We start from the raw sequence: 27,340 nt of genomic DNA, 5'->3' as shown, positions 1-27,340 counted from the left end.
GGAGCCGTCTTGGGAAGTTTATGCAAATGACGCAAGAGGTTGGTGGGAGACTTAATTACTCTCTAGTGAAAACCCAGACTGCTTGTTACCATCTGTTTCTTCAAGGAGAGCCAGCCACCACACAGTAACCCTCTGTAAAGTTACAATCCCAGTGGTAAAGTACTTTGGGATCCTTGGATGAAAGGAAGCCTACAGGTCCAAGACACTATTATTATTGTCATAAATAATGGTGCTTTGTGTTTTATCAAAGGACCTCAGAATGGTTTGCAAACATTGACTAATTAATCCTCAGGAAAAAAAAAACACCTCTATGAAGTATGTAGAAGGGAGATATTATTATTCCCATTATGCATCGAGGGAGACTGAGATACACATGCATTCATGGACCTACCCACAGCCACATGTCGGGGTCCGAAATAGAACCCACATCTCCTGACGCCCAGTTTGAACAGACCACACTGCTTCTTGTAAGGTGTAAAAAAAAAAAAAAAAAAAAAAAAAAGTAGGATTTATATGATAAAATAAACTTTGAGAAAGTAAAAGGCATCTAACCTTCCAATAACTGTCATGTAATAAAACAGCAGACGTGGGAAAAACAACATCTTGAAGGAAAGATGTGTGGGTAGCAGAGTTTAATAAATACAATGCTTTAATCAAAACTTTCCAAAAGGAACTAGTGACTCTTAAAGAAATCTGATATTTAATCATTGCTGTTCTAATGGTTTAAAACAAAGAGGTCTAATCCACCAAGTTTTAAACAGAAACTAGTCTAACAAGTTCTATACTTTATTTTTGAATTCTATTTCCTTATTTTTCAGCATTCTCCAGAACATTTTAAACGTTTATCCATGTGATGCAAATGTCACATGGAAGATATAAATATTACTCTTCAGGTACCTCGCATTCTTCCCGATTCAAAGTCGTAGTTTAATATTAATGTAATTCAGAAAATTGACAAGGAACTGTGTCTCCAAGGAAACGAGTGGAGGAGGGGAGGAAGACGTGAGCCTGTGATTTGTTTAATCATTAGACACTCTGCCGTGCTGTCACTCTCCACATTGCCCATGAATACGCCAATAGATAAAGTGCCCCTGGTGTCCATAGCAGAGACCCCCACCAGAGAGCTGGATTCTGACCGGACGATGCCAGGCTGGTTCCAACTGCAGGAATGCCATGCCATCGATCTTCACATTCCTTTGGCAAATCTGTATTTCAAAATTGCCCTGCCTATCTTTGTATATACTATTGCATTTCTAGGTATCTGGCTTCTCAACACTGGTAGGGTAATCCAAACAATTCCATGTAAAAAAAAAAAAAAAAAAAAAGTCACCCTCAGAAACTGAGGTTGTGCAAAAAGCCCTGACAAGCCATGAGACACCTTTTTGAAGTTGAGGCATCACAGGACAGAATTTTCTAGCAACATCATTCAGCTTCCATTCAAGAAAAAAATTTTCAATCTTTTGTTTTGACTTCTATCTACATTTAGGCCTTACCAGCTTCACTTACCACCACAATGCCTTGTCCTCTGGGAGAGATATTATAATGAGACAAAATGACAGCCAATCTGATGGAGAAGCTCTGCTAGGCCCCCAAAACAAAGACCACGTTACAGATGAGGCCTTATGAACTTTAACCCTGTCACTCACCTATCAGATAGCCGTGGGTAATTTACCATACTCTAGTGTGCTTATGCTTCCACTTAAAAAAAGAATCAAAAGACTACTTTTACCAACAAAAAAAGGTTGGGCATTCGTGAGTCTTATTTAGGACCTGAAAGCCTTTATAAAATGGAGGCCCTTATGCAATAACTAAACAACACAGAAAGAATAATAATTTCTAAAAAAAGAAGAAGAAAAGTCTACATGATTAGTATCAACAGATACTTCATCACCTTCGTCAGCTTGACAATTTTCCTCACTGCATACTTTTTCCAGCCAAGCCGAGGAAGACGATTTATTTCGGAATGTTATCAACCTACCAAAACTTTATACATGAAATCTAATCTATAAAAGGGAACTGAAAGCATCTACTGCTTAAAAAAATCAAATTTAAAGAAACAACAACATTCCACTCTGAAAATAAAATTTTTGTTACTAAGGGCTTATCTGTACTAATTCCCACTCTTTACTGATAAAAAAGTAACCGATCAGGATTTAAGCATTTCTTCAAACCAAGCAACCTGTTGAACAACTTCTTAATGTGCCTATCAATCATCTGGCGATAAGAAGAGTTTGCATTCATAATAGCTAGTTGCTAAAATAAATATGAGTTACTATAACTAATTCAATCAACAATGGGACCTCAGAGGTCAGCAAAGAAATAATCAAACAATAAGTATGAATAGGTTGTAATTTTTCTGATTAACAAATGTTCTCCTTGTCATATGATGTTAAGAGCTGCTTAAAGCGCTCAGGTAAATTTAGAATGTATGTATTTACATTGGAGGGGTCTGTGTGCACTCTCCCAATCAAAAACCCAGGAGTCTGTAAGTTTTGAAATATCAAGTTTTGCTTTCAGAAAACATTTTCCTATGTGCCATTTATTTTTAACAGGTCTACTACCAGCAATTCATAGACTCCAACAGAGATCAAGTAAGATCCCAACTCACTTTTTCAATACACTCGTTCTAGACCAATCAGGATTATCTTAAAAACTAGCTGAAGTATTGGAACTTGTTAATTCCATCTTCTTTTCCTGACTAGAATTATATTCCTTACCAAGAAGGGAAAGGGAAAGTTTTGGATCCTGAGCCAGTCTTTCAGGATCCAAGAACCAGTGTCGTTTGGAGAGCTCAGGGTAAAAGTGGAAAGCTGAGCATACACTGCTCTCATCACGCATTGACAATCTGACCAAAACGTCAGATCTGGGCTTCTATTGCTCCTGATTTCTCTCCTCTGTTCCTACCTTCTCAACCATTTCATTTGTCCCGGAGAAGGATCACAACCGCAAAACGGAGTCCAGGTACCAAACACAATCGTTAGACTAAAACTTTTCCGGGGGGGGGGGGGGGGGGGGGCGGGGAGGGGGGTGGAAGGGTGGGGATGCAGTGGCTTTTTAAAGAAAGCAAACAACTGGGGAGGCAAAACAGGAATGTAAACTAAGAGCATTAGTGATGAATCTGGTGAAAATTATTTCTTCGTTTAGATGCAGAAATCCATTGCTATCCCAAATTCTAAAGTTTTTAAACACTGACCTTCGTTTTGGCTCAGTTGGTTTGGCCTCTATTTTAGCTTGGCAGGTTTGGTCTTTATTTGGGCCATGATAATTTACCCTGAATTTGGAGGACCAAGTAAAAGAAAGAAAGAATGGATGGGTTGGACAAGGGATTGCATTTATGTATTGGGGTGAGGCGGCATTGTAGGTTCCTGGGGAGAAAGGCAGAAGGACGGAGAAGCTTACTCCTAGGCCCTTCAACTCATTTCAAGCATCCAAGAGTGGTGGGGATTAAGGTCTCAGAAACACAGAGAACTGAAAAATTTGTCATGTGCATATATAAAGGAAGCAACTGACACAAAATGACTGTTAAATGCCTAGCTATGAAAGCATAAATGTCATCAGGCAGTCAGATTCTTCTCTAGAAACTAGATTTTAATAGGTTTTTGATTGTCACTTTTCTTCTTGTTTTTTCATTACTCACGCCTTGGAGGGATTCACTTTCAAAAGGATTTGCTTAAACTTCCCCCTCAAAATCCAATTTGCAAATACACCTGCAATTGCATTTTCAATATGTACAGTCACAGGTGCTATCTTTTGCATGCTAACAAGTCTGCCCATGGCAACCAGGCCACACTTGAGAGTCCAGGTGACTGCTGCAACAGGGAAGTATGCGGGAGAATTGAGGCAATTATGCTGGTTCTCTGGCTGAAAGCCCCCTTGGAGTGGATTCTAAGTTATAGACACCGGCTCCTGTACTCGAAGTGTGGGGCCTTTTATAATCCAAATGAGCACATTAAATTTGATCTCAATTTTATCAGAAGAAATGTGTCCAGAAAATGCAAATATTTTTCTGAGATGTACTAAGGAAAAGAAATGTGTTGAAATGACTACAGATTACTGAGCCCGTATTTTATTCTTTTCTATAACAGATCAAAATGATAAACTCAGAGTCTGTGCATATCTTGTCAAGGTTTTCAACAGTCAATGATTATTTTTTGAATGCCTAGCATGTGCCTGTCGTGCATCAGGAGCGGAAAGAAATAAAGTGGAAGCATTGACTTCAGTGGAAAGGGCTGAATTATAAGATATCTAATAATAACTCAATCTGTGTAGCACAGATTCAACCTTGCTGTTAGAAATGAAAAGCTTTATAAAGTGATTTAGGATTCATTGCCATAAAATATCTTAAATAATCTTTGGGGAGAGGGAGGAGCAGGACCATCTTTTACATTTTATTTGAAGCTATTTATTATTTAAATTTTATTTGAAGTTGGCCTTCACTAACTAAATTACAGTAATAGAGTAATTTTAATCATTGGGTGTCATTCAGACTAAATTTACCACTGATTATACCAATTTGATTATTAATTTTCAATTAATCTAACAGTTGTAACAGTAGATTGTAACAACATAACATCTTTCCTGGTATCCTTGAAATTTCCTGCAGCACTTCTGATTCACGTGGTTCTTTATGAAAAGGTTGAGATATATTTCCCCCTTGCTAATCGGTAAAGTAATATACTTTGAATGCTTATCTTCCACTGTGCAGGTTAAACTCTGCTGCCTGATATTTCCTAACTGCATTAGTCCATGTTTGGAATAATGTTCTTTTTCTTTCTCATACTCCAATTCATTCCTTCTTCCTTTCCCTGAATCTCCCTGCCCCGCTACCAATCTCGGGCACATCCAATCTGTTTTTTAACGTTTTGCTTCTACCCAATCCATCCCTGAAACGTCTTCAAAGCTACATTCACACAGTTGCAGTCCACAGCATTCAGCAACAGCTTTGCAATTACAGGGGAGGGTGGAGGTGAGGGATGAAGCCAAAGTGAATTCACCGGCGGTATCCCCTTAGAGAGAAATGTGCCTTTTGAGAAAAGAAAGACAAAAGAAAGTTGGTGTTTAAAAAAAAGAGTGGGAAAGAGATATTTGGGCTGTAGCATTTTAGCATATCCTTACATTACTCCTAGTATCTGCCGCTATTGTTAGACTTATCACCTCTATTGTAATGTGTATTTGTCTGTCCACTAGATTGAGAGCTCTTTGAGGGCAGGAACTGTGGCTGGTATCAGATCGGGCTCTAAGTAGATGACTAATAAGTGTTTGGTGAAAGAGTGAATGAATTCCTTTGTGTGTGAGTGCACTGAAAGATTGCTTCTACCCATATGCGCCTGTTCCGCTCCCTCTGTGCTCAATATGCAGTCCTATCTCCCTTCATTTTCTCAGGTGCAGCCCCCCAGTTCTAGCCCCCCAGATCTAGCCCCCTTCAGCTTCAGTCTCAGACTTCTTGATCTCTCCGCCAGCAATGCTGGTGGCAGGAAGCCTCAGGTAAAGCTTGAATTGAGTTGCTCACCACAATTATGTGCATTGCTAATCTTGATGTCATTGCTTGTCCCTTGGGTATCTAAGGCAGCCTTAAAAATTTGCATGTCCCACTAAATGACCTTTAAGATTCCTAACATTTCTAGGATTTTAAGATAAAAGAATTCAGGTCTGTTAGTTTTTATGGAAATTCCTGCTTTTAATACAAACGTGGTAGCAAGTCCCCAGGCCTCCAGACTCCATCTATGCGTTAACTGTGGAAAAAACCATGAAAGAAAATCTAGAATGTAAATATAAAATTGTAAACGCATTGATAAACCTCCAAAGCAGAGTCAGTCTAAGCAAAGCCTAGGGCCTCTCCACCCCTCCCCTACTCTCTGCCAAAGTTTGAACATAGCCTTCTCCCTCACCCCTTTTCTTACCCTGGAAGACATTTATACCCTGTGTTCTGACTCTCTGGGTGTCAGAACCATGTGGAGACTTATTAAATTTTGATTCCTGGGCTTCCTGTTGTCCTCCTCAGGCCCCACCCATCCTAAATTCTGAGAGAATGAAGCTGGAATGGCCCCAGGAATGTAGATGTTTAACTAGTTCTGATGATGACACCTGGCCAGATATAGGAACCAAGGACCTAGGGCGAGATTCACCAAAAAAAAAAAAAAAAAAAAAAAAAAGCGAAGATTTTTTCAAGGATTTCACAACCTGCCAGTCAGCAGATTTCAAACACCTGATTTAACCCTTGACTCCTAAAGTCAATGGTTTTCAGTAGAGTAGTCAGAAAAGAGTGAAGGAAGGTAGAGGGTTGAACTCAGCTGGGGAAAGCTAATGGGCTTTTTGTTTGTTTCAAAGAATATACAATATGATTTAGTGAGACAAAGAGGCCAACACAGGCTGGCGAAATGGCACCATCAGAGTGTAAGCATTAGAAAGAAAGGTTTTGTTTGTCTGAATGGAGAGGACAAGAGAGAACATGGGAGCAATTAGAGCAGAGCCATTAAATTGAACAAAACAACACCAGAAGGCATTTTTTTTCAACAAATGTATATTGAGCACAGATCCGCCAATCTCTGTTCAAAGTTCTGTAGGTTCCATGGCTCAAAGTCCTTGTCTTGAAGGAGCATAACTCAGTGAAATCCTCTCATATCAGATACAAGAAATTGAAACACATCAATGCCAAACTCATTTTACAGATGATCGTAAGGAAAGGAGCATCTAGGAATTTCTTATTTAAGCTCTGTGGTATTTTTTAAAAATTTGATAAATGGAGGCAGCCCTAGTGGCTCAGTGGTCCAGCGCCGCCTTGGGCCCGGGGGTGTGATCCCGGAGACCCGGGATCAAGTCCCACCTCAGGCTCCCTGCATGGAGCCTGCTCTCCCTCTGCCTGTGTCTCTGCCTCTCTCTCTCTCTCTCTCTCTCTCTGTCTGTCTCTCTGTCTGTCTCTCATGAATAAATAAATAAAATCGTTTAAAAAAATTTTTTTTTGATAAATGGGACAGCCTGGGTAGCTCAGCGGTTTAGCACCGACTCCAGCCCAGGGCATGATCCTGGAGACCTGGGATCAAGTCCCACATCGGGATCCCTGCATGGAGCCTGCTTCTCCCTCTGCCTGTGTCTCTACCTGTGTGTGTGTGTGTGTGTGTGTGTGTGTGTGTGTGTGTGTGTCTCGAGTAAATAAATAAAATCTTTAAAAAATTTTTTTGATAAATGGAAAGCTCAGTTAATTCCCAAGTAACATTTTCCTTGGTCAAAAAGGTAAGCCTGGCTGGCTTATTTGGTAGAGACTGAGACCCTTGACCTGAGGTTGTAAACTCAAGCCCCAAGTTGGGTGGGTGTGGAGATTACTAAAAAATAAAATCTTTTTTCTTTAAAAAAAGGGTAAAGTGAAATGTTTTTCTAACACTACCCCAATTCAGGTATTCATTATCTTTCTACCATGTTTTTATTATAAAGCTTCCTGGGCTTCCTGACTTTGGCCTTTCCTATAGGCTTTACCAAGGCATTTATCCAAGATTAATGGTTTTTTTTCCAAAATGTTTCCTGGTTTCCCAATGCACAACAAAATAAGACAAATAAAAAGAACTGAAGCCATCTAGATCCCCAAAGATAGAGCCTCAAAATTTCGTGCTAATACACTCCCAGAATTCATTCACTTATTCAAGGAGTATTTGTTGGACTCTTGCTTTGTACTGGCACTTGAGAATGCAGAAGGGAAAATAAGACACAACTCTTGCCCTCAAAAAGGTAAAAAATGGAAGAACATATAAGTAACATAATTATAATAAAATAACCACTTAATGACCTCCACCCAGTGTAGTGGGTCCTTAAAATGATGGGCCAAGTCTGTCTGGGGGTGGAGATAAAGGGTGTCTGGGAAGGCTTCAAAGAAAGAAAGCCCAGGTGCCTCAATGGTTTAGCGTCGCCTTCAGCCCAAGGCATGATCCTGGAGACCAAGGATTGAGTCCCGCATCAGGCTCCCTGCATGGAGCCTGCTTCTCCCTCTGCCTGTGTCTCTGCCTCTCTCTCTCTCTCTCTGTGTCTCTCATGAGTTAATAAATAAAATCTTAAAAAAATAAAAATGTAAGAGCTGAAACCAAAGAATGAAGGTAGAATTTTCCAGGTGTCTAAGGAAGGGAATGAGAAAACAGCATGTGTGAAGACATGGGCAGGGTCAGGAACAGGGCAGTGTCTCCCAACTACCAGTTGGGGGTTCAGGATTGCAGGGCATAACATGGAAGAGGAAAAATATAAGGGGGTATGACCAGGCAGTGGGTTGGAGGCACATCATGGAGCCTCTAAAACTTATATATTTGTCATGTTTTTGATGGGGAGACATTGAAGAATTTTGTGCAGTAGACCAACATGATCAGATTTAGACAGATCATCTCTCTCCTAGTAACGTAGACAGTATATGGAGGACCAAGTCCTCAGAAGGATGAGACAGAAGGAAAGTGGGAGTGATTACAAGGGGGCAATAGTTCCAGCTAGAGCTGATTAGGGCTGCCTTCATAATTCTAGTCAAACCAAACTCCTTCTTGTTCCTCATTTAAAAACCACAATTTCCTGTTGTATGGTTTTGTTCTTACATTCAGGAATGTTCCCACCCACCTCAGCCCTGCCAATTCCACACGTGCAAATTCAGCCCCAATTTTATCTCTCCTATGGGTTTTCCTTAAAACCCCAAGGGGAGAAATCTCTTCCTACTCTAATCCCTCTAACAGTTTATCAATATCTTCCTAAGCGCACAGCACTTTTTCCTTGGTAGTATACCACGTGATGGCTGTGCAGTATCTCTTCTGTGACCAGAAACTCACAGAGAAGAGAGCAGAACTTAGGCAGCTAAGATTTATGTAAATCTCACATCCATGACTACAGAGCTCATTTATGGTCCTTCGCTTCACCCCAAGGAGTTTCAGTTTCCTCGTCCATAAAGGAGGATAAGTAGGCCCTATTTTGCAAGGTCTTTTTGAAGAATAAACAAAATAATAACTATAAGGCACCTAGCATAGAAGCTGACCCACACGAGGTGCTCAGTAAATGGTAGCTATTAATACTACTGATACATTCATCATTTCTTTGATATTGAATCCATGACTGATCTTCAACTCCGCCACAACATCTTGCACAATGCTGAGTTCAAAGCCAGAATTCAATACATATTTGATGAACCAATAACAATAGCTAACATTTTCAGGCCCTCAGTAAGTGCTAGGCACTCTTCTAAGGGCTTTATGTGGATTATCGCTTTGAATCTTCATAATGACCTTATAAGGCAAGTACTATTATTATCTCCAGTTTACAACCTGTATGGTGTTGCTTAACTTCTTCAGTACCCAGCAGCTAACAAAGGGGGAGAATGACTCACAGTTCATAAAGAGGTGTTTTCTGGAAGGGTTTACCTGTCAGTGAGTTTAGATACGGCCGATGTCATGCAATGAGAACCCCTTGGAGAGAAGAATCCATGTTCTACAAATAACATGTCATCTTACCTGAAGTTCACTTAAGGAATCTTCCATGGAGTTACCAGAGAAATACCCTTTTTCAGAAAAGGGTATTTTTAAGCTCTTGTAACACAACTTAACAAATTTAGCCTTGTAATCCCTGACAGCTTTTGCCAGTGGATTTAGGCAACTGATCCAGAGGGACAGGTCCCAAAAAAGAGGGGACACTTCAAAGAACATCTTGGGCAGAAAAGCATGGGTAGTATGTCTTTTTATATCTGAGACTTAGAAAAAAGTAGAGCCTAGTAAAGCAGTGAGACATTGAGTGTCCAGTGTTGCTGGGTTAGAAGAGATTAGAAGGCTTTTGCAAAATGTTGTGTGTCAGGCCCAGACCAGATGTTCTTGCTTCAGTTCACGTGTAATATTACCAGTAGCTGAGTTACTTTCAGGATCTAGAAGCCTACTATCTAGATCAGTTCTAAGTTGGGGCAATTTGGCAATGTCTAGAGACACATTTGGTTGTCACAACTAGGAAAATGATGCTGGCATTTGTGAATAGAGGCCAGGGATGCAGCTAAACATCCTATACAGGACAGCTCCCCACAACTAAAAATGGTCTTGCCTAAAATGTCAATAGTGTTGGAGCACCTGCCTGCCTCATTCGGTAGAGCATGCAACTCTTGATCTTAGTGTTGTGAGTTCAAGCCCCACATTGGGCATGGAGCCTATTTAAAATAAATAAATAAAATTCTAAAAATAAAAAATAAATGTCAATAGCATCAAGGTAAAGAAACCTTGATGTAGGTAAAGGTGGCTAATTAATTCCAGAAAGAATTAACTCACATACTCTACTGTTTCAGTTGCCTGGGAAGAGTGTGGGCATAAGTTTATACACAATTCCACCATCTTAAAATGGACAAGTTCAGAACAAGTTACTAAGAGATTGTTCATCTACATTGGTATACTGATTTGCTTACAGATAGCTACAAATGCCACCTGGGTTGCACATCTTGGGAGTCCTTCAGGAAGTCTACTATCACTCTCTACCAGTGCTGAATGGGTTCAAAGTACAGTCCTTCCGAATAAGTGTTTAGCCTTTCATTTAGGTGGGCATTATGAGCTAAATTTTGTCCCTCCAAATTCATATATTGAAGTCCTAACTCTCAATACCTCAAAATGTGACTGTATTTCGAGCTAAGGGTCTTTAAAGAAATAATTATGGTTAAACGAGGTCATTAGGATGACCCCTAATCCAGTATTACGTTCTTCTTTTTTTTTTTTTAATATTTTATTTATTATGTGTGAGAGAGAGAGAGAGAAAGCATGAGGGCGGAAGGGGGAGAGGCAGAGAGAGAAGGAGCAGCAGACTCCCTGCTGAGCAGGGAGCCCAAGGCGGGGCTTGATCCCAGGACCCTGGGATCATGACCTGAGCCGAGGCAGATGCTTAACCAACCAAGCCACCCAGGCACCCCTAACTGTTGTTCTTTTAAGGAGAAAGTAGGGTGCAGACACACACAAAAAGAAAACCGTGTGAACATGAGGGTGACCACTGACACGCCAAGGAGGAAAGCATCGGAAGAAATCTACCTTGCTCACACCTTGGTCTCAGCCTTGCAGCCTCCAGAACTGTGAGACAGTACACTGTTTCAGGCACTCAGGCTGTGGCACCTTATTATGGCAGCTCTAGCAAACTAATACAGTGGCTTATTTTAAGCTCATCATATCATCATATAAACCAAACCAAAGAGTGTTTTCAGGCATTCTTCATTTCTAAACTGCTGCTTTAAGCAAGGACATTCTCTACACTCTTACAACTTACCTCCCCAGTTTAATATCAAGTAATATGAGACAGCCAACAGAGGGATCGAGGTTGTAATCTCTGACCTTGAGACATGTTCTCTATGTTCCCTCTTCAGTAAAAAACAGCTGTCCAGCCTGTTCCCTCATCTGTGGTTGGTGGTAAGATTGTACAACACCAGGTACTTCCTGAATTATTTGTTCTTATTTTTTCATTCTGGAACTTGGCTTCTCTTCCAGTGATGGCAAGTCATCTAGGACCAGCATAACTTTCAAAATTCATCATCAAAATTTGAAACTTCTACTCTTTGGAAGACATGTTAGAAGAATGAAGAGAAGAGGCACTAATTGGGAGAAAAATCTGACTTGTATCTAGACTGCATTAAGAAATCTTTTTTTTTTTTTTAAGACTTTATTTATTTGTGAGAGAGACAGAGATGGTGACAGAGAGCATGAGCAGGGAGGAGGAGGGAGAAGCAGGCTCCCAGCAAAGCAGGGCTTGATTCCAGGACCCCAAGATCATGACATGAGCCAAGGCAGATGCTTATCCAACTAAGCCACCACTCAGGTGCCCCTATATTAAGAAATCTTAAGAAGAAGAAAGTAACACAATTTTTTAAATGGGCAAAAGATTTAAACAGACACTTCACCAAAGGTGTACTGATGTAGCAAATAAGCACATGACGAGACGCTCAACATCATTTATCATTAGGGAAATGCAAATTAAAACCACAGTGAGATGCCACTCCACATCTAATAGAATAGCTAAAATTAAAGACTGACCAAACAAGTGTTGGCAAGGATGTAGAGTAACTGAAATTCTCATTCACTGCCTATGGAGATATAAAATGATATAACCCTTTTGGAAAACAGTTTGTTTCTTAAAAAGTCTAAGATGCATTTAGCATATGATCAAGCCATTTCATACCTAGGTATTTATCCAGGAGAAAAAAAAGCTTATGTCAATGCAAAGATTTCTACACAAATGTTCATAGCAGCTTTATGTATAATCAGTGAAACCTAGAACCAACCAAATGTCTATCAACAGGTAAATAGATAAAGAAACTGTGGTCTCTCCAGACAACAGGATACTACAGAGCAATAAAAGGAATGAAATCTTGATACATGCAATGTGACTAAATCTCAAAGTATTTATATAATATATACTCAAAACAATTAAAAGAAACGACAACAAAAGAGTACATACTGTATAATTTCATTTATATAAAACTATTAAACATGTGAAATTATAGTGAGAGAAAGGAGATCTGTGGTTGCCTGGGAAAAGGGGAGAGCCAGAGGGGAGAAGGAAATTATAAGGGGGGTAATGAAGAGATTTTTTTTTTTTTTAGACTGATGTATATGTTCATTATCTTGATTTTGAAGATCGTTTTATAGGTATATACATATGTCAAAACTTATCAAATTGTATGCTTTAAATATATGCAGTTTATTGTGTGTCAGTTATATTTCAATAAAGCTGCTTAAAAGAACCAGTCACAGCAAAACTAAGATCTCTATGGGACTTCTGTATTGTTGGCCCATCCAGAGAGTAGTCTGGAATCATTCTTGAATCCTGGGCCTTCTTGTTGAAATTGGAAGGTTGTAGGCTTTCATCTGAAATAACAAAGTGCTAGTATTTAAGCTTTCCATTCATGATTCTCTATGAAGAGAAACATTTATTTAGTGTTCATGGTAAAGTATAAAGCAGTGTAATCAAAGTGCAGTCCTTGTAACTATCACTAGCCTGTGATATCAGTACAAGTATTGAGAATAAACAGAAACATGTATAACAATTTCACAAAAGGATTTTATATCTATCACATCTACTAATAAAAAGATACAAGATACTTTGAATACCTTTATTTCATTTTTCTATTAATTTTTAAATATTTTCTTGAAAATAATTTTTCTGTTAATATTTCACTTTTCTTATTTTAATCATATGTTTCAGAAATATCAGTCCATGGGATGCCTGGGTGGCTCAGCAGTTGAGTGTCTGCCTTTGGCTCAGGGAAGGATCCCTGTCCGGTGATGGAGTCCTGCATCAGACTCCCTGCATGGAGCCTGCTTCTTCCTCTCCCTGTGTCTCTGCCTCTCTCTCTCTGTGTGTATCTCTCGTGAATAAATAGACTTTAAAAAAAAAAAAAAAAAAGAAGAAGAAGAAGAAGAAAAGAAAAGAAGTATCAGTCCACAATGGATTGGAAATTCTAAAAACCGGTCCTTCAGGAGCACTTGGGTAGCTCAGTCAGCTTAGCATGTACCTTCAGCTTAGGTCATGATCCCAGTGTTCTGGGATCAAGGGATTGGGCTCCTTGCTAAGCTGAGAGACTGCTGCTCCCTCTCCCTCTGACTGCCCCTCCCCCTGCTTTCTCTCTTTCTGTCAAATAAATAAATAAAATCTTTAAATAAATAAGTAAGAAATTAAAAACTAATCCTTCACCCCAGATAATTTGACAAGCATTGGTCTGAAGTCCATCTCCCCTTGCCTACTTCTGCACATTCTCACACACCAAATGTACACATGGTGAAGAAAAAGGTTAAAAACGCTTTTGCGGAACTATGTTAATTACAATGTGAAAAAAGTTGAGTGACATGGAAAAATTATCCTGACATATGTAGAAAAAAAGCAGATTACAGAAAACAATGTAAAGTATAACCTTGAATTTGCAAAATGGATTTATGAATAGCAGAATATGGAGGGTGGTATCTCTAGCATAGAGTATCAGGTTAATATCTGAAGAATAAATGGTGGAGCTTTTTTTTTTCATTTCCTTTTTTCAGCTTAACTATATTTTCCACAATGGACATATAATATTTTGTAATGTAAAAATCTAATGCATAGTATCACCTTTTATTTGGAAGTTTACTGAAAGGGAAAATTAAGACCATGCTCTGTTTTGGTCTTTGCCTTCATGGTTCCATTCAGTTTAGATTGTTGGTTAATAATTAATTTTTCTATAAAGGAAAGGAATAATATTGCTTCAAATAATACTTGTTTAAAAAGCAAGTTTCAGTTGTTTTAATCCAACAGAATATTTTCCTATTTTTTACAAATAAAATATCTGAAAAATTTGCAACTGAACTTCTGCTTCTGGATCATAAATGGTGCTCACTGTACACAGGCAAATTCTAAATAATTAAGTAGTATGAATAATGAAAACACTACAGAGAGGGTCTATACTTATGAGGGACAATGCTATCAGTCAAATTTCCATAATAACTAACATTTTACTGTGGGCTGTGTGCAAATGATTTGAACATAACATTTATGTCTGAAATAAAACTCTTCAATTGTTTCTTTCTGCCAAAAGAAAAAAAAAAAGGGCTAGAGAAAGAAACCATCTAATTTTAATGTAACACTAAATCCAAAGGCAGTACAGCTGTTTGGTTTTGGTTGTTTGGCTCAGCTGTTTTATTCTGAGAAAAGCACAGCTGCCTTTTGATGTTGTCTGTTATTCAAGACTGTTCTTTAGGGGAGTTAAATGTATGAGAGCTCATAGAGCACTGGTGGGTTCAGTTTCCGCTCTTGCTACAATGCCATTTCTTGGTGTCTTTCTTTATGTTTCAACATTGGCTAATGCAAGTTCCTTCCCTTGTACCCTGCCTTTCCCTCCAGAATTCTGCTCCCAAGAGCAGCACTCTTGATGGAAGGATAAATTAGTACCTTTTTTTTTTTTTTTTTGAAGGACAATTTCTGAGAACCTACTCAGACTTAAAATGACATATGAAGATGATATGAAGAAATCATTAATTTTTGAAGTATCAAAAAGGTGTTGTGGTTCTGTTTATTTAAAAAGGAATAATCTTTAAGTCATGCATACTGAAATAGTCACAAATGAAACTAGATGATGCCTGAAGTTTGCTTTAAGATAATCGAGGGGATTATCCCCTCAAGGGGAAAAAAGACAAGGAAAAGGGTAGGAGTATAAATAAATTAAAGTTGGCTGTGAATTGATACTTGTAAAAGCTACACAAAAGATTGAGTGTTCATTATACTGTTCTCTCTACTTTCACATTTGTTTTCAAATTTCCGTAATCAAAAGATTTTTTAAATGACCAGTTAAAACAATATAAGTGCTTATATCCCGTGACCCCTCAGTTCTACATTTAAAGATCTGTCCTGCAGAAACACTCATCCACATGCACGCATTTATGTAGAAAGATGCCTCCTATGATATTGTTTGAATAACCAATAATTTGAAACCATATTCTATTTTTATGACCTCGTCCCCAAACTCAGAGTTAGTTAATATAAAAGTAATGGTAGGGACGCCTAGGTCAGTGGTTGAAGTGCCTGCCTTTGGCTCAGATCATGATCCCGGGGTCTGGGATCAAGTCCTGCATCAGCTTCCCCGTGGGGAACCTGCTTCTCCCTCTGCCTATGTCTCTGCCTCTCTCTGTGTCTCCCATGAATAAAGAAATTAAATCTTTAAAAAGACAACAACAAAAAAGAAAATAAAAGTAATGGTTAAAAAAAAAAATGTTAGAATATACTGCTTATAAGGATTCTGAATGACATTCTGGGGAGGAAATCCCACACCGAATGGAAGTCTGGCAGGTCATTGAGTGAGAGCTGCCCAACACAGTGCCAAGCCCCTAAAAGGGGAATAAATCATCTACTGGGAAATCTTATGGAAAACCATGCCAACAATCCTGATGACTCAGAACAAGACAGTGCTGACAAACACAGGGTGATGTCACCATTTCCTGCCTCAGGAAGTCTCTTAGAGGCGGAGGAGAGGCCTGTGGCAGGTAGACAAGATCAAAGGCCTGGGAACATCCCCCACTTTCCCTTTATTCTTGCTTCCCTTTTAGGTATAATCTCAAGGAATGTGCTTGTCATTCTGTTCCTACAGTGACTTGTATTATTTGGTTTGGATGAGGCTTGATCAAGACAGTGGACAAACAGTCCCTGGAGGCCCATACAAGCCTTGGGGTCTGTTCCTATACATGGCAGCTCTGATCCTCCACTGCTCTTCCAAGGCACAGTCGGGATCTGCACTTCCCTCGCTGAGCAGACTAATCCACTTATCAGGGCTCACCTGCTGCTCTTGGCAGGCCCAGGCATGCCCCCTGGAATGGACTCTTGCCCCAAAGGGAGACTGAGAAGCTCTCTAGATGAGCTGAAAGTCACCTCCATGTCCAGCTTCCCTAATGCCTTGACTCTGATGGCTGCCTATACTTAGAGTGAGTCTCTTGACTCTTGAGACAAGTATGCTATTGTGGAAAGAGTCGAGGAGTTGAAATCAGAATACCCAGCTCTGGCTCTGACTAGCTATGATTCCATGAAGAAAAACAAGTCAATTAACCTTAGTGAGCCTTAATATAAATATAAATTAAATATAAAATTGGCCTTATAATCATAAGCACATTATAGGATTACAGTAAGGCAGGTAATGTGTGTTAAAGGACTTAGGACAGTATCCTGGCATGCAGTATGTGTTTATGTCTGACAAACTGCCTGGTTTTCAACACACTCTTTGGTTGTGACCACTGAACTTACAAGATTGTACTTAATCACCCAAGCCCAGATTCATATTGACCACCCCTGTCCAAAAATAGGCCTCTTCCTGTTTCAACAAATCTCAGTTCTCTTGGTCAGTGCTATTATGTTATCTTTTTTCTTTTTCTTTTTGTTTTTCTTTGTTTTTAAGAGAGGGAGGCAGCAGGGGTAGAGGGAGAGGGAGAGAAAGAATCTTAAGCAGGCTCCATGTTCAGCACAGAGTAGAGCACAGCGCTCCATCTCATTACCCTGAGATCATGACCTGAGCAGAAATCAAGAGTCAGACGCTTCACTGGCTGAGCCACCCAGGTGCCCCTATTGTGTATTCTTGGATTGATTGTTGCCTATAGTCATGGTATGATGGCTATGCCTCATTGGGTACTTATAGAAACATAGTTATAGAGATAAAACTGTTGGGGCACCTGGGTGGCTCAGTCATTTGGGTATCTGCTTTCAGCTGGGTTTGTGATCCTGGGGTTCTGGGATGGAGCCCCATATCAGGCTCCTTGCTCAAAGGGAGCTTGCTTCTCTCTCTCCCTCTGCCTGCCACTCCCCTTCTTTGTGCTGTCAAGTAAGATCTTAAAAAAAAAAAAAAAAATGGAAATAAAACTGTTGATTTTTCAAAAAGAAAGATAATGTCACTTTGCTTTGTGTTAGCCATTCTGTCCTGAGAAAACTGTGACAAACATGCTGAGCCCCAAGTGTTCCAGCTCTTTGGTCCAGGTCTTGACAGTGGCACTAACAGAATAAGACACTTACTAACGTCGAGTTGTCACAGGGACAGGATCAGATAACAGCTACACCCAAAATTTACCTCCAAAAAAAAAAAAATTTACCTCCAGAATAATGGGTAGATCCTTGCTTTACATCTGTGTCATTAAAAAGGCTATCCAGAGCTGTTTTTTTGTTTTGGTTTTTTTTTTTTTTTTTCTAAAAATAGGGAATAAACAAGGTCCAAAAATGAACGTGCTTCTCTAAGTCTTAAAAGAAAAAAGTCTGTAGCTTGTTAGTCCATTAAGATTTTGGGTTTCAGGTCCACCATTTTACTATTTGTTTTCTGTGTGTCCCCACTGGGGTTTTTTGTTGTTGTTGTTGTTGTTCCTCTCTTCCTACTTTCCTGCCTTCTTTTAATTTTTTTAATGTAACTTAATTTTTTTAAAGATTTATTTATTTAAAGACAGAGAGAGCATGCACGTTTGCAAGCAGGGGGAGGGGCAGAGGGAGAGGGAGACATTATTCCAAGCAGACTCCCTGCTGAGCACAGAGGTTAAGGTGGGGCTTGATCCCCTGACCCTGAGATTGTGATCTGAACTGAAATCAAGAGGCAGGTACTCAACCCACTGAGCCATCCAGGCACCCCTCCTGTCTCCTTTATAATTATTTAAAAAGAAAATTTTAGAAATCTATTTATCTACTGGCTTTTTAGCTGTATCTCTTGGTATTTTCTCACTAGTTATTCTAGGGATTACAGTATACATCTTTAACTTTTCATGGTCTAGAGTTACTATTATGCTACTTCATGTAAAATGCAGAACTTTGCAACCATATGAGTCCATTTACCATGGAAATGTGGTATCTTTTTTGCTTTTTGCTATATTCGTCAAACCTATTACATGCATGTTATAAGCGGCACAAGATAGTGTGATCATTTTCGCTTTAAACGCTTACAAAATTTCAATAAATTAGCAGAAAAAATATTTGTAAGATATTTCTCATTTTCTTGAAGGAAAATATTCTAGTAAATTGCCTAGGAGATCTAAGTCCTTTCTACCTAACATATCACTGTATTCAGTTCTTTCTTATTATCCCCAAGCATCTGGCTTTATTTTTAATTTTTAGTCTTTTAGACAGAGCTTATCTGATGCCGTTCCAGGATTATAAGCAGTTTGAAAAAACAAAACGTTGAACAAAATCTCCTCCATTTGTTTCACTTTTGGCCAAAACATTAGCATTGCCAGTATTTTACAACAATCACATTGTCAAGGCAAGAAATTCAACACATCTTTCAACAAATAAATACCTCACATTCTGATAGGTAAGCCTTAAGGGGGAACATCTTTGAAGTTCTATTGGCGCTTTCAATTTTATAATAATCCGCTCATTTGGTGCATATTTTTACAATGGCCAAAACAGCATTCAAGACATCCAGCGTGTCTCCCCAAGGATGCTACAGTTGTAAAGGTAGCCAATTAGGGGCAGCTAGGTGGGTCAGGTGGTCTGCCTTCGGCTCAGGTCATGATCCTGGAGTCCCCAAAACGAGCCCCGCATTGGGCTCCCCACTCAGCAGGGAGTCTGCTTTTCCCTCTGCCTCTCACCCCACTCATTCTCTCTCTCTCTCAAATAAATAAATAAAATCTTAAAAAAAAAACACACACACAAAACTTAGCCAATTAGAGCTTGTATTTATACTTGTATAGAATGTATTAAATATTGTGAGGAATCAGGCTGGGGAGCTAGTTACCCCCCCCCCCCCCCCCCCAGCCACTGTTACAATGATGGCCTGTGTAATTGGGCCCCACGGTCCTCTAAGATCTCTGGTTCTTCACTACCTCCTGTGAGCCCTGTGGAAGGTAAAACAGAGAAAGTTGCTGTAGTCCCCTGGCGCTTTCCAACCCCACCATTCCTCCAGAGGAGTGTGAGTGTGAGTCAATTCAGAACCTAGAAGCCATTCCAGTTCCAAGAAGCATTGGTAACATTTCCAACAAAAGTTTCATTTGCAAAGCCTTTTGTGTTTGACAGAAAATTATTACGGTTGTTTTAGGGGTTTTGTTTGGTGCATGTCATTTTTAGGAGAGATAGGAGGAAAACCCTTCTCTGGAGAATAAAGAAATTATATTCAGGACACCTGGGTGGCTCAGCGGTTGAGCATCTGCCTTCAGCTCAGGGTGTGATCTCAGGTCATGGGATTGAGTCCTGCATTGGGTTCCTGCAGAGAGCCTGCTTCTCCCTCTGCCCTCTGTCTCTCTCAGGAATAAATAAATAAAACCTTTTAAAAAAAGAAGAAGAAAAAAAAAAGAAGAAGAAGAAATTATAATCTTCTGGTGGGTCTTAGTCCTTGTCATCCTCAGACAGGTTTTCTAAGTTTAGGACTAGACAGCCTGCGCCCTCCACTCCTGACAGCATTAGAAAATAAAACGAAGACAGATAAAACACAGTCCCTCAAGAATTTAGAATATTGTCATGGTTTAATTTTTGTAAAAGTAATTTCTTTATTTTAAACCTTAAGGTTAATAATAATATAATAATAATAAAAAAATAAACCTTAAGGTTTAAATAGCATTTTTAAATAAAAGGTGATTTTTTTTTTCAGTATAAGCAAGCACGCTCTTTCAAAAAGTAAAGTTCCATACCCCTCAGCCACATAGAAAGTTAACAGTATCTGTTGTCATGCTTTCATTTAGATGCCTCTGCAGGTAGATATAAAACAAGCCCAACCACTGAGCCACCCAGGTGTCCCTCACCCTATAATTTTTTATCTTTGTATCTGTCAAGCACCTAAGTAATTGATGTACTTAACAAGGTAAGTTCATTTACGCCCAGAAGATTTCAAAAGTGGCCTTGAATCCTGTTCTGTAGATCCCAGTATATCCATTATTCAGCAGAGCAACATTGTCAAATACTGCAATTTATAGTATTCAAACTTTAAAATGCTCTGATACTACTAACTCAAGACATTTCCTACTGTAACACAAAACAGCAGCTTTTTGATAATTTCTGGTGAGAATTCCTCCTGACCAGTGTTTATATTTTTTACTCAGATTTAGCTCGCCTTAATTTTTTTAGTTTAACACACTTGAGACTTCTGTATTTAGGAAGTCCTTTTTACAGATTCCTTTATTTAGTCAATACACATTTAATGAGCATTTACCATATGCCAATCCTAGTGTGGAAAATTCTGAACCATAGGGAAAAATCATTCTTCCCAGTGCCTTATTGTTTTTTTTTTTTTTCAAGATAACATTTGCTGGTACACCTGTGTGCTACGTAAATGCTAGACCCCAATATCAGTGCCTCAATGCAGACTCCTTTGAACCATTTTGTGTAATAAAGAGCCTTCAAACATTACAATAGTTAAGTCCTTCTAAACTACACTTCTTCAATATTATTTTGTGTTGTATTGAATTGTATGTATTGAACTTCATGGTAGAAATTGAGCCTCCTTTCATAAAAACTACCAAAAGGAGATGCCTGGGTGGCTCAGAGGTTGAGCGTCTGCCTTCGGCTCAAGGTGTGATCCTGGAGTCCTGGGATCAAGTCCCACATCAGGCTCCCTGCATGGAGCCTGCTTCTCCCTCTGCCTCTGTCTCTGCCTCTCTCTCTCTCTCTCTCTGTCTCTCATGAACAAATAAATAAAAAATCTTTAAAGAAAGAAAAAAAAAGCCTACCAAAGACGGGATTACCCAGCAGTTTCCAAAGGAACCATAGGGTATGCATTTAATTCTTTCCTATAAGCTCACTGTTCTCCATTCCCTCCTCTTTCTCCTCTACTTCAGTTTATTTTTATCAAAATTATGCACAAAGATTGTCTTAAACGTCTAATACTTCTACATGTATATTTTATGAAAAAGCAATAATCCCACCTTCCTTCCTTCTGCCATTCCTCCAACCCTAGAGACATCCACATTCAATCATTTTAGCTGATCTTCAGTGTTTGCTTCCTTATTCTACATAACATGTGTGCACTGTCATCTCTTCAGTTGTACAACTTTTTGTTTTACATGGAATTAATAATTGTGTGTGTGTGGTAAGTTTTTGTTTGGTTGCCTATCCGCAGATGTCTAATTAAAATCTCAAATCTGCACCAGTTCTTCTGCAAACTTCTTCTGTAAAAGAGACAGATTGTAACTACTTTCAGCTTTGTGATTCATATACAGTTTCTGTTGCCTATTTTTTCCCCCAACCCTTCAAAGATGTAAAAACCCCTTTGCAGCTCACAGGCAGGAAAAAAACAATCAGACTTGAGGTTGGATTTGGACTTCAGGCTGTAATTTGCCACCCCATGGCCTAAATCTCCTTGAAAGGCATTCAGATGTATCAGATACTCTATTTAGTTTCATAATCTTTGAGAAGATTCTTCAGAGACTTTTTTCACTTGCTCTAATCTGGCTGGTTGCCCTCTTTGTCTAGGATACAGTTGGGATCCTTTGCTCTCACCTCATCCTGAGGGTTCTCTTCCCCTCTCATCTGTACAGGGATCCATTCACATTATCCCATGTGGTTGAGCGTCTTGGTTTACCCCCTCATACTGGTGAAGTGAAGACTTCTTGTTTGATAAAACTTTTGAGACCTTACCTATCAAAAAAAAAGTCTTATTTTTAAAAATATTCATTTATTTATTTGAGAGAGAGAGAGCATGAGCAGGAGAGGCAGAGGAAAAGGGAGAGAGAAGCTCAAGCAGACTGCCCTGAGTGGGGAGCCCAACGGGGGGCTCAATCTCATGATCCTGAGATCATGACCTGAGCCTAAACTGTGTCAGATGCTTCACGAACTGCACCACCCAGTCACCCTCCAAAAATGTCTTACTGTTTCCTCATACTTAATTGACAGTGTGGCTGGGTATAAAATCCTAGACTAAAAATAATTTCTCAGGGCATCTGGCTGGCTCAGTCAGTGGAACATGCAGCTCTCAGGATTGTGAGTTCGAGCCCCATGTTGGATACAGAGATGACTTTAAAAAAAAAAAAATCTTTTAAAAAATTTTCTCTTCAGAATTCTAAAGGTATTTCTCCACTGTCTTCCAGATTCGTGTCACTGACATAAAGTCTGAAGCAATCCAGTTTCATTTATATATGGACTTTTTTTCTCTCTTTAGGAGTTTTAAGAACTTCTTTTGGTCCCAGAGTTTAAAATTTCATACTGATGTGGATCTATTTATGCAGGTGTTAGGGTATCTCAATAGACTTTTACTCTTGAAATTCATGTCCTTTGGTTGTAAGGAATTTTCTTGAATTATTTTCTTAATTTCTATCTCTATTTCCACTCTTTCTATTCTTTCTGGAACTTCTATTTAGATAAGCCTATTAGATTTGAACTCTCACTTATTGGTCTTCTTTTACATCTCTCTGTTCAAATTTGATTCTCTCCTTCCTGCTATCATATATTCCATTTTAATTTTTTGTCCTCTGCATGATATTTAGAACATCCTGTCTCATAGTTCTAATATCTTCTATCTCTGAGGCTATTAACACTGGCTCTCTTTTTAATATTTCACCCACCATATTATAGTCTTTTTTCTCCAAGTTGTTTTTCTCTGTTTTATCTCTATCTTTCCTATTAGATGGTTTCCCCAGATATCTGGTAATTCTTGGTTGTCTGTCAATATTTAATACTGAAGGACCAAAAGATCGGAAGCTCTGAGCATCCTTGTGAAGCTAATCATCTGTGGGTTTCTTTGAGTTTCCTTTTTATTAGAGAACTTGAGATTTTCAGTATATTTAGATCTTGCTTCCTCGGCTGGTCCATTCTGAAGACTTTTCCTGCCTGGAGGATAAAATCCCTGTCTCCAGTGTCCTGGGAACCAAATGGGGAAGGAAAGAGAAACAGGTTCCAGCAATTAATATGCACATTTACTCGATTCTTCTTTTTTGTTTGGCCTTCCTCAGCTGGACGTGTTGTCTATTAATTTAAAGATTCTCTCTCGGGGCACCTGGGGGCTCCGTGGTTGAGCATCTAACTTTGGCTCAGGTCGTGATCCCGAGGTCCTGGGATCAAGTCCTGCATTGGGCTCCCCATAGGGAACCTGCTTCTCCCTCTGCATATGTCTCTGCCTCTCTCTGCCTCTCGTGAATTAATAAAAATTAAAAATTTTTTTAATTAAAAAAAAAGATTGTGTTTTTACTTTCTCCAGTGACTAAGCACATTAACCTCCATTCTTCTGTTGGGGTGGAGACTAACTGGTTATTCCCAATTCACAGTGTATGTTAGAGTGGAGGTGTAAGGGGAGAGACCAAGGAATTAACAGCTTCTTAGACAAATTTTTAACAATTGCATTTTAGTTTCACTCCCAGAAGTACTCAATGCTATCAATTCCTGAGAGCTTTTGGGATTTTTATAGGGTTTGGAATTGAGTTAGTTCTTGGTTTTCTCCACTACTTTAAGATTTAGCTTTTCGGGGTGCCTAATTGGCAAAGTTGGTTAGGTGTCTGACTCTTGGTTTCAGCTCAGGGTGCGATCTCAGGGATATGAGATCAAGCTTCACCCTGGCTCTGCGCTCAGCAAGGAATCTGCTGTCTCTCCCTCTGCCCTGCTTCACACCCTCCCTCTCATTCTCTCTCCCTAAAATAAATAATCTTTTTTAAAAAAGGTTTAGGTTTTTCAATTCTGCTCAGCTTGTTGCCTCTTCTATCTCTTTCCAGTGCCCATATGTTTGTTAGTGTTCCTATTATCCTGTTCTTCTCATAAATTTTGCCTTGGAGGAAAAAGGCCCTTTGTTTTAGGGGTGTTATTTTGAAGGCTGCAAAATGAGATGCATGTAATCCACCATTTTTACCCAGAAGTCTATATGAACTTCTTACTTTCCTATTCAGTTCCTTACATACATACATATCATCACTTACATATCATCTGTGGCCAAATAGCATTAAGATTTTACTTTTGATAAGAATATTATCAGTTCCATGACTCCAAATGCTTTCATGAGGTGATATGCACTGAGCGGAATAGATAAAGATTGCTGATTTACAAGAATATAACAAACTCTTCCTATCACAGATAGCTCTTATGTGACTTATTATGCTTTTTTCCCATAATAGTCACTGTTAAGGGTCGCCTGGGTGGCTCAGCAGTTGAGCATCTGCCTTCAGCTCAGGGCATGATCCTGGAGACCCAGGATTGAGTCCCACACGTCGGGCTCCCTGTGTGGGGCCTGCTTCTCCCTCTGCCTGTGTCTCTGCCTCTCTCTGTGTCTCTCATGAATAAATAAATATTTTTTAAAAAGTAGTCACTGTCAAAATGAGTATCACACAATTGCCAGGTTTTGTCACCTATAACATACTCTGGTCTGAGTAAAATAAATAAATAAATTAATTAATTAATAAGCTAATAAACTAACTAACTAACTAAATAAATAAATAAAGTAATAAATATAAAAGTATCCTATTGATTAGTTTTACACTGCAGTGAAGAATATAACCAAAGAAGGAATTTGGTCAACTTCAAAGCAGAGACCAGATTTAGTAATGGAGAATAAAGCCCTTCTTTGTTATGTTATGGCCCATGAGCTAATCCAAAGAGCTCTGGTGGGCTTAGTTGAAGATAGGAAAAGGAATCTAGCTAGATTTTGAAGAACATTTTTATGTAGGCAAGCCAGGTCATGCTTATCTAAGGATTCTCTAATTGGATGCCATGAAGTGATGCACTTTACACAAACCGCAACGCAGGAATGAAATGACAAAATGAAGCAAAACCAAACAAGCTAACTTGGGGTTAGCGGTGGGGAGAATAAAAACTAACAGAAGACACTTAAAACTGAGAGTATTACTAACTTGAAATCAAATTACATAATTGCATTCTGACCAATAGGAACCTGATGCATTACTCAATTTTGGTCTAGTTGAGGTAGCTTGTTTACCAAGAAACTGGTCAGAATATGTTTGAAACCAGACATTTACGTAATGGATATGCTGATGATCAGCAATTAAATTATGTGCAGCTTTGTAAAGTGTATTAAGCATAGTTGTCTACAGTAACTCTCCCCTTGAAAATGCATCAAGGGATCCCTGGGTGGCGCAGCGGTTTAGCGCCTGCCTTTGGCCCAGGGCACGATCCTGGAGACCCGGGATCGAATCCCATGTCAGGCTCCCGGTGCATGGAGCCTGCTTCTCCCTCTGCCTGTGTCTCTGCCTCTCTCTCTCTCTTTCTGTGTGACTATCATAAATAAATAAAAATTAAAAAAAAAAAAAAGAAAATGCATCAAGAATGTTAAAAAATTCACAAGGCATTACCTGCATGCTCACACTATAATCACAGTTACAGTCACACACCTTATCAAAAATCCAACACCAACACTGTATCAACAGCACAACACAAAGAGGAAATTTGGTGAATGTTGGATTGATTCAATTACTTAGGACTTAAGACAACTCATACAGCACCATAAGGGTATTTTTTTGACATCTGATTTATCCATCAATAAAAGCAGGAAGACAAAGGCCATCTAAGAACCGGTGTTTCTTCCAAGAATTTGACAATCTGAGGAAGAAAAATCTATGATAGAACTCAGAAAATAATTCAAATGCTAAAGTAACGTAACATTTCCAAATAAATAACAAGTTCCAGTGGGTGTGGCTAATAAAGATTGAGGGTCTGAACTGAGCTTTGGCAGACAAGGACTTGGAAAGGGTAGCTGGCCTGAGAGAAGGAAGAGCAGCCTACCAAAGGGAGAAAAGTTAGTTCAGGGAGGTGAGAACTGGAAACAGCCATCCTCTGTGTTAGGAAATGAAATACAATTAAGTGCTGGGAGCCAAAGCAAGACTGGCTTCTACTTACAAGAAAACTTCCACATTCATACAAATATCAATTACAACTGATACAGCTCTGATGTGTTACTAGACAGAGTTGTCTTTGCTTTAAGAAGACTCCAGCCTTTACTATCTCGATTTCTAGAAATAAATTTAAGCCAAAGAAATTATGTTTTCCCTCAGGAAAGAATGAGAAGTTCTGGCTAGAGAATGAACTATGCAGTGTTCTTGAGCTAGAGATTACTTGAATGACAGGGAAGAATGGGGAGTCAAATGATGAGGCAAAAAAAAAAAAAAAAGATGAGAGGCTGAATAAACTGATGATGCTAAATTATGTAACCGCAGTTTTCACTTTAGCTCCAACATCAGGGATTTTCCCATCTATTGAACATATGTAATAGTGACATGGATCTTTTCCTTCACTTTTCTAAAAATAAACATTTTATTCAGGTTTTAGATTTATAGAATTACTACAAATACAGAATTTCCATAAACCCCACCACCCGGTTCCCCTATTAACATCTTTCATTAGTAGGATCTATTTTGTCATAATGAGGCAATGTTGATACATTAACTAAATTCTTTATTTATTCAGATTTCCTTTTTCCCTAAAGTCTTTTTTGTGCTCCAAATCCCAGTTAAACATTATACTTAAGTCATAATATATAGGCTTCTTTTGGCTGTAACAGTTTCTCACATTTTCTCGTTTTTTAAGAACTTGACAGTTCAGAGTATTACTATTTTGTAGAACGTCCCTCAGTTGGGCTCTGTCTGGAATGGACTGGGATTACAGGTTTTTAGGAGGAAGACAGCTGAAACAAAGTTCCGTTCTTATCACATCAAATCAAGGGTACTTACATGACTTATCACAGTTGATGTGGACCTTGACAACCTGGCTGAGGGTGTTGGACGGGTTTCTGCACCATAGTTACTTTCCTTCCCCTCTTGGCCATATTGCCTTCTATGCAACATACACTTAAGGAGTGAGGAGTTATGTTAACACCTCTGAGGGTAAAGTATCTGCAAAAATTGCTTGGAATTCTGCAGATTGGTCTCCTCTTTCCTATTTATTCAATCATTGTAGTATGGGCTCATGGGTATTTTGTATTTTGTATTGTAACTCATCCCTACTTTATATTGTTGCTCTGACATACCTCTATCAT

At 39.0% G+C, this 27,340-nt stretch overlaps 1 long non-coding RNA gene across 1 annotated transcript; it reads left to right on the top strand.

Moving 5' to 3' along the window:
• Positions 1-2,479: 2,479 nt before the first annotated feature.
• On the top strand, positions 2,480-13,644 carry LOC125753325 (uncharacterized). Its single transcript, XR_007404881.1, has 2 exons — positions 2,480-2,961; positions 13,168-13,644. It is a non-coding gene; the product is annotated as an uncharacterized LOC125753325 (long non-coding RNA).
• Positions 13,645-27,340: the final 13,696 nt, after the last annotated feature.

Source organism: Canis lupus, chromosome 22, assembly GCF_003254725.2.
Source record: "Canis lupus dingo isolate Sandy chromosome 22, ASM325472v2, whole genome shotgun sequence".
Classification (NCBI taxonomy): Eukaryota; Metazoa; Chordata; class Mammalia; order Carnivora; family Canidae; genus Canis; species Canis lupus.
The sequence above is the reverse complement of the archived record's forward strand: the minus strand, read 5'-3'. Positions and strand labels throughout refer to the sequence as shown.